At 33.8% G+C, this 7858-nt stretch overlaps 2 long non-coding RNA genes across 2 annotated transcripts; one reads left to right on the top strand and one right to left on the bottom strand.

The window, feature by feature from the left end:
• Positions 1 to 637: 637 nt before the first annotated feature.
• On the bottom strand, positions 638 to 1972 carry LOC149987641 (uncharacterized). The gene is made up of 2 exons (XR_016507086.1): positions 1612 to 1972; positions 638 to 1046 (listed from the first exon to the last, which is right to left on the bottom strand). It is a non-coding gene; the product is annotated as an uncharacterized LOC149987641 (long non-coding RNA).
• A 3019-nt stretch (positions 1973 to 4991) lies between these two features.
• LOC112293291 (uncharacterized) lies at positions 4992 to 7261 on the top strand. The gene is made up of 2 exons (XR_002972964.3): positions 4992 to 5451; positions 5758 to 7261. It is a non-coding gene; the product is annotated as an uncharacterized LOC112293291 (long non-coding RNA).
• Positions 7262 to 7858: the final 597 nt, after the last annotated feature.

Consider the following 7858-nt stretch of genomic DNA (forward strand, 5'->3'; position numbering starts at 1 on the left):
TCAAAAACCAATCACTTCAAAGTGGATTTTTAAAATCAAAACTAAAGCTGATGGAAGTGTTGACAAATATAAAGTAAGGCTAGTTGCTGGAGGTTTTACCCAAGTTCAAGGTATTGATTATACAGAGACATATTCTCTTGTAGTCAAATTTAATTCTATCAAAGTTCTTCTTACTTTAACCGCTCAATATAATGTGGAAATACATCAACTAGATGTTAAAATAGCCTTTTTAAATGGTTTTATTGAAGAAGACATCTATATGATTATTCCTGGAAGATTATCCTCAATACATACTAATAAGATATGTAAATTAAATAAATCCCTATATGATCTTAAACAATCATCTAGAGTATGGTATCAACCATTAGATTAATACTTAACCCTTCACAAATACCAACGTCTTGAATCAGATACAAACATATATATAAAAAGAAAATATTACCAAGATTTTACCATAATTATAGTCTATATTGATGATTTTATTCTTGTCAATAACAAACTTCGTTTAATTCAGCAAGTCAAAGATATTTTCCAGCAAGAATTTGATATGTCCAATGAAGGAAAAATCCATTATACTTTAGGCAATGTCATATTAAGAAATCGAAAAGAAGGATGGATCATCTTCCATCAAGCCAAATACTTAACAAATAAACTTAATGAATTCAATATGTTGAATTCCAATCCATTAAGCATCCTAATTCAGCCAAGAATTCGTTTAAATAATGAAGACCATATTACTTTATGTGATTATCTCTATTTTCAAATTGTTGGCAATTTAATGCATGCCATTGTTAATTCTAGACCCGATTGTGTTTATGCTATCAGCAGTTTAGCACTATATCTCTCTAAACGAGGATCTACATATATTCAAACTTTGAAAAGAACTATAAGATATATAAAAGGTACATTATCTTTTGGAATAAAATATCAACACTTATTTCAAGGTGATATTCTCCATGGTTATTCTGATGCTGACTAGGCAGGTTATAAGGACATCCATTGCTCCACCTCTGACTTTTGCTTCCTACTAGTTGGAGGAGTTATCTCTTGGGGCAGTAAGAAACAATAATCTATTATTTTATCATCCAGACAATCCGAATATATGGCTTTAACAAAAGCAACCACTGAAGCCATATGGTTGAGAAAATTATTACATGAACTTGGATTCCCTCAACATGCACCAACTATCATATATTCAAATAGTCAAAGTACAATTGCTCTCAATGAAAATCCAAAATATCACTCCAGAAGCAAACATGTGGATACACAATACCATTTTACAAGAGAATAGATACTTGCCAAGGAAATTAAATTACAATATGAGCTAACCACATATATGACAGTAAATGTATTTACAAAATCCCTTCCCAAAGAGAAACATTTCCAGTGCCTATCTCAACTAGGCATGTATTCTATTCCTCTAAATTCAAAACAAGAAACTTATTCTACAAAAATTCAAGCATTATTAGTCTACTCTAAATCATCAGACCTTCTACAACAACCATATTTTGATACATCATGGAATGAGAGAACACACAGTAAGTTCCTTCACTCAAAATCCATGAAATATCAAAATATACAAATTGTTGCCATAGGAGAAGCGGAACTCACCACAGCAACAACAGAGCCTACTACAATAGCAGCAGCAGAGCCCGCCACGACTATTCTCGCATTAGCTGGCAACTCCATTGCAATAGTGCAGCTTGCTATAGCAATAGCGAAGTCGACCACAGTCGATTCCATTGCAGCAGCAAAGCCCGCCATGGCCGACCCCGCATCGACGGTCAATCCCACCGCAAAGCCCGTCAAGGTGCCTACATCGACAGCCGACCTTCCATCAATGTATATGCAAGCAATAGAGCCAATCTTCATGGTGGCAGCAATCTTTAATAGCAGCAATGCCTTTAAGAACAACAACAAAAACAGCTTCGCAACAAAAAAGGAGTGTGCGTGAAGCAATCATGAAACACAATCTAACAACAGTTCAAAATCAACAAAAAAACACATACCTTCTCAGATTTAAAGAAGCATTGGAAGAGCTGTGAGAGAGCTTTACATCAATGCAACATCCAAAAAGGAAATTAAAACCCTATATTTTTCCTACATATTTTTCATAATGGATGAACTTCTCTAATAGATGAAATCCAATTCAAGGATGAAGATTAGTGTACTAATAAGAGTATTAGAAGAATTATATTATATAGTACACTAGTCTCTTGTATAGAATACTATCTACTATATATTGACCTTATACCAAGAGTTGTGACTTTTGGTGTAACCATGGTACACATAATATATATATATATATATATATATATATATTGTGTATCAATTGATCATATTAATAATAATGACGTTTTCAATAGGAACAGTCATCCACATCAGCTATAGCACCTCTGCAGCCACACATACAAATCAGGGAGCCACCAAAAATTTGGAGTTCTTCAACCCAATGTCAAAATTCACAAAGCATAAGAACAGCCTTCACCGGAAGAGCACCTGCAACACCCTCCACCAACAACCAAAGAAAATAGAAGAGCAAAAAGTTGCTGCACCGCAACACACCTATAATGCCAAAGAGACAGCACTAGACCTTTTCAGAGCGCTAGAGCTTGTAGAATAAAATCCAATTAAAAACAAGAGAGGAGAGAGCAAATCTGAAGCAGCCTAGACTTTTATCGGTAGAGAGGTTGCCAAAATTCGGAGGCAACCTCTGCCTCCCATCCATCTTTTATTTCATCCTATTTTTTCTTTTATTACTTTCTTTTTTCTGTGCTTTCCTATTCTTCTTTCTATTTTTATCTATTTCTTTTCTTTCTTTTGTTCTTGTTGGATGATTTTGAATCAAGAATTCTACTTCACCTTCTAATCTAATTTAAATCTTTTAATGTCAATAAAAACCACTACTATCACATCAAGACTTATATTAGCTAAATTAAAAAAAAATTATATATTTTAGAATTTTTTTTCAAAGAATTTTTGCAAAAGTCCTATTCTATCCACTATATCCTATTAATTGATATTTATTTCAAAATTCCTATATTAACTTCCAAAACTAATGGCTTTAAGGACTGTAAGTGCATTTTTTGGTTTTAAATACACAAATGAGTCAATTGCGTGACTCACACATACTCAAGATTTATCAAGGATATGAATCTCAAAAAATTAAAGTATGAATATACTCTTCTATTATTTGAAAAGACTAGAAAATCACTCAAAGATGATATAATATTAAACTAGAATGGATATTGCTAAAGATAAGAAGACTAGAAAGTCTTGGAACAAGACTAAGGACTAAAAAGGCATTGATAAGAATGAAGAAGGCTTTATTCTTGTCTCCATATATACTCTTAACTATGAGCTATATGGCATTGTCATGTAAGACCTCCAAAATGTGTTGACTTTACAAGACATGTATCTTAACTTTCAAGGCAAGTTTTTTATGTATATGCCACATATTTAACTTGTTCCATAAGCCACCAAATTGTGGTTAACTTGTTCATCAAGTTTCTAACCTATCAATCAACTACAAATACATGTAAAGTCAAAGCAGCATCTATGAAACTTTTAGGAAGCTATTTTAGATAATATTATGAAATAAATCTACTTTTATTTATTTTTATTTAATCATATAGTTAAATATTAGAGTAAATATGTATGTCCATGATAAGATTCATCTTATATTGAGAAAATTATACTTAAAGTAAATGCTTGTTCTTTATTATATGACTTTTGTGAAATAAATTCAACTGTGTCTACATGTCGCTTGCAATCTCATAATTTATTAAATTCTTCATCACTTTTTAATCTATAGTAATATATAAGTACATGCATACTTTGTTATTCTTCTTCTTCTAATTTGTTGCTGTTGCAATACTAGTGACAACTAGTTGCACTTGGCTTCTATCAACAATTTCTATCAATTCATTAGTTGTAAAAAAAATATTTTCATCTAGAATTTCTATAGCTGCCAATCACTATCAATTTTCAATCTTGATATGCTATTGACATCTTACATGTCCATTTTACTTCCCATGGTAGATCAATTAGATTTAAAAAAACCTAAAAAAACTAGATGAATCTACTACTTGATATTCTATAAAGATTCTAAGTTATCATGGCATGGGCCTATAACCTATTAAAATTTACAATATAAGATTCAAATGCAAAACATTGAGACTTAAATAGAAAACCAAATATATGCTTGGAGGATCTTTGCTAATTAAAAATCTTTAACAAACTACAGTTTTGACATCAATCCACTAATTGATGGATGATAATATTGAAAGTACACATTGAAAAGCTAAAAAACTTGAGACAAAATATTTAATAGCAATGAGAGTTGGGAGCTAAGAAAACAAGATCAACATCAAGAAAGATGGACAATCACAGAAACCACATAAGGTATAAGAGTAATATCAATTAACACCATATGCTTGTAGATTTGTAATTATTTTAATCTTGATAGTGAAAACATGGAAAAAGTCAATAGAATTGACTTATTAATATGTTTTAGTACAAAAAATGCACTTGTAATGTTCAAAATCACTATTTAAGTGAATTAGTGTAGGAATTTTGAGATAAATCGCAAAATAATAGAATAATAGTTGTAAGAAAGGGTTCTAATAGAATTTTTGAGAAGAAATTCTAAAAAAAATATTTTTTCCTTAAAATAGCTAATATAAAATATAATATTTTAATAGTAGTTATTTATTATGAATTATTTGAATAGACTAGAAGCTAAGAAGGATCTTTGATTCAAGTCAACCAAAAGAAAAACAGAAAAAAAGGAAGAAGCAAAAAAGAAAGAAAAGACGAGAAAGAAGGAAAAAAGAAAGGTGATGAGGAGGGCGAGAGGCTGCCCAAGAATTCCGCAGCCAATAGGGGTCTGGAGTTCCCCTCTCTCCTTTTTTTCAGTTTTTGGTTGTTGAGTTCCGAGCTCCAATCGCTCCGGAATTTCTTCCTGAGCGTGTTTTTTTTTTTTTTTTTTTTTTTTTCTTCTGTACGTGTATGCGTCATGCGGTGCGACAGTGAGGTTGTTGCTGATTCGAGCGGTGGTACCGTTTGATTGTCTGGCGTAACTCCACATTATGGTTCTGGCTTCTTGGGCACCATTGTCAAAATACAAAGTGTCACGGCTTGATGAGCTGGGCTTCAGTTTGTCTTCCTCGATGTCGGTTGCGATTCAAGAGCAAGCTTGTGGGTGCGGCGCGGTTATGTGCGACGTTGTGCTTATTGTGGGCGAGGTTGGCCTTGGCTCATCCAACTGGCTACAAAGCTGTTCGAGTTTCTTCTTGTTTCTTTTTTTATTCCTGGACGGCGTTGAGGAATTTCGCTTGGTTGCGACGTCGGCTTGTGCATAGATCGGCTCTCCTCAACGTTGTTCCCTTCCTCGTTGAAGTGCTGCATTGTAGCATTGGTTTTGGATATCGTGGTCTACTAGCGGCTTGGGTGAGACTTTCTTTCGATTTTTATTCTATGGCTAGAGTGGAAAGTTCTTGCAGTCAAGTTGCAGCGAGGCGTGGGAATTCTTTAGAGTCATGGCGACGCAATCTCTTGTTTTTCTTGTTTTTTTTTTGTTTTTCTTGTTTTGGTTTTGTATTGTTTTTTTTTGTTTTTTTGTTTTGTTTTGTTTTGTTTTGTTTTTTTTTTTTTTTCTTTTGATTCCGGCTCCGATCAAGGCGACTTTTTTTTTTTCTTTTTTTTAATGTTTTTTTATTGTGTTCGTGCGGTGACGTTGGTTTCTCTTCCTTCAAGCAACGTGTTGCGGCATTCAAGTGCACGCTCGATTCGACGTGGTGGCTATGACGATGCTGCGGTGGAGATCAGCTCTCTCCTCATTTTTTTTGTGCTTTGCGATTTGATTCAACCGGATGGTTGGTGGTGCTGAAAAAGGTTTGGTTTGTTGAAGAAGTTCCAGTGGTGCTGGATGGGGGCAACGTTGCTGTCTACCTTGTTCAACAACAAAGTGGCGGTGGTTGTGTTTTATCTAATTCTCATTCTGCAGTAGTCTCCTCCCTCCTTGACTTGGCAATAGTCATCAACAGCCATGATTTCGGCCTGGTTCCGACGGCAAGCAACCTGGGCCACCTTGCACTTGTACTAGGAGCTCGACATCGCTCGATCGGGTGGTATTTCATTCGATTGCATTCATTGATCGGGGTTGATTGGCTGTCTGCGGTGTTGGATTTGCACTCCTCATCTTGTGAGGTCTTTGGAATAGTGTATTTTTCGGAACTTGATGAGTTTTTGAATGAGGTTTTGGTGTCTAGAGATGCGGAGTAGAAGAGCTTAGCGATATCAGGAGGAGCATTTGGTATATCTGATTAAAATCATGAGTTGTAGCATTGGTGTTTGCACTGCGTGGCCTTGCTCGAAGGTGTCGATGAAGAACACAAGGTTGCTATGGTCAGTATCCATGGTGATGCAAATCTGATGCACTTGATACGAGGGTAGAATCAAAGGTCTAGATTCCACCGCGGTTTGTAGAAGTTACCGAGGATTCAACTGCTTGCATCATTTTGCGGAACTTAACGCAAAGGGCTTCCATTCACGATCAGTTTGGTACCACGAGTCTCATGTAGTTGCTATTTAAGTTTCTAGGTGCCTTTTTGTGATGGTTTTTGGATTTAACAAGGATTCAGTGCAGAACTGGAGGCAGTCCCTCGATGCTGAAGTCGGAAGTTCTTGATCTCTACATTCTCTTCTGGGGATGTGAAGCTGATTCTCTAGTTTGAAGACGGCACCTTGATGGAGTCTCACAACAAGGAGATCAACCAATTGGAGGGGCTTGGCTAGAGTTCGTTAGAGTGGTGTCCGACTGCAAGGAGCTGCTGCAGATTTCATCGACAGCGGAGGGCATTTTGACGCTAGCCGAGACTTATATGCATGGTTCTAGGGAAGGAGATGTCGATCAGCATAGGGAGTTCGGTGGTGTTGGAGTTTGGTAGTGGCAGAGCAGGTCGCAGAAGACAACTACAAGTTGACTCCATCAAGCTAGCTATGTAAGATTTTCAAAGAGGATGACTTGGATTGGATGAACTTAGATTAATTTGGATGAATAATTGAAGTTGAATGGAAATTTTTAAATTGGATGAAAATTATTTAGATGAATTTTCATACTTAGATAAAATGTTATATTTAGATGAATTATTATTTAAGGATGAATTTTTGTCAATAGATGAATTTTAATTAAAATTTAAAATAAGATAATAAATAAAATAATAAAAAATATAAAAAAATAATAATATATTAAAAATTATTTTCTGCATGGAAGCTGTCAAGTGACTTGTTATTTGAAGTAGGAGTTGATAATAGAATTTTGACTTCATTGATTGGATTATTTAAGAAGAATAAAGAGTGATTTGATTAAGATCTAATTAATACCTATAACTTCCGAAATTCATGTAACTAATTCACTTGTTGTGAACTAGAATAACCTTTCAACTAGTGGAAGTTTATTTTACCTCACAATAGTATATACATAGAGGCAAGTATGAAGCCTTTTTCATACTTATCAACTCTTTTTTTGCTTCTAGTTTAATTTCAAGGATCTCTAGTTTTCTTATCTTTTGGTAATAACCATTATAATTTCTTTTTAATATATATATATTTTTTATTTTTACTTTGTCATCTTTCTTTGAAAAGGATCTCATTTATTTTTTTGTCTTCATTAAGTTTTTGTCTTTGTTAAATTGATAAAAATATATTTATAATATTAGATCTTTATTTTTATTCTTTTGATTAAAAGGAGTGTAAGTTATATAATTGACTCTTTTTTATAATTAATAAAAAAATTATACTTTGAGTACTTAAAATTACCAATTTAGTGAGTTAATATATGAATTTAGAGATAAAT

Source organism: Physcomitrium patens, chromosome 16, assembly GCF_059467195.1.
Source record: "Physcomitrium patens ecotype Gransden chromosome 16, ASM5946719v1, whole genome shotgun sequence".
Lineage (NCBI taxonomy): Eukaryota > Viridiplantae > Streptophyta > Bryopsida > Funariales > Funariaceae > Physcomitrium > Physcomitrium patens.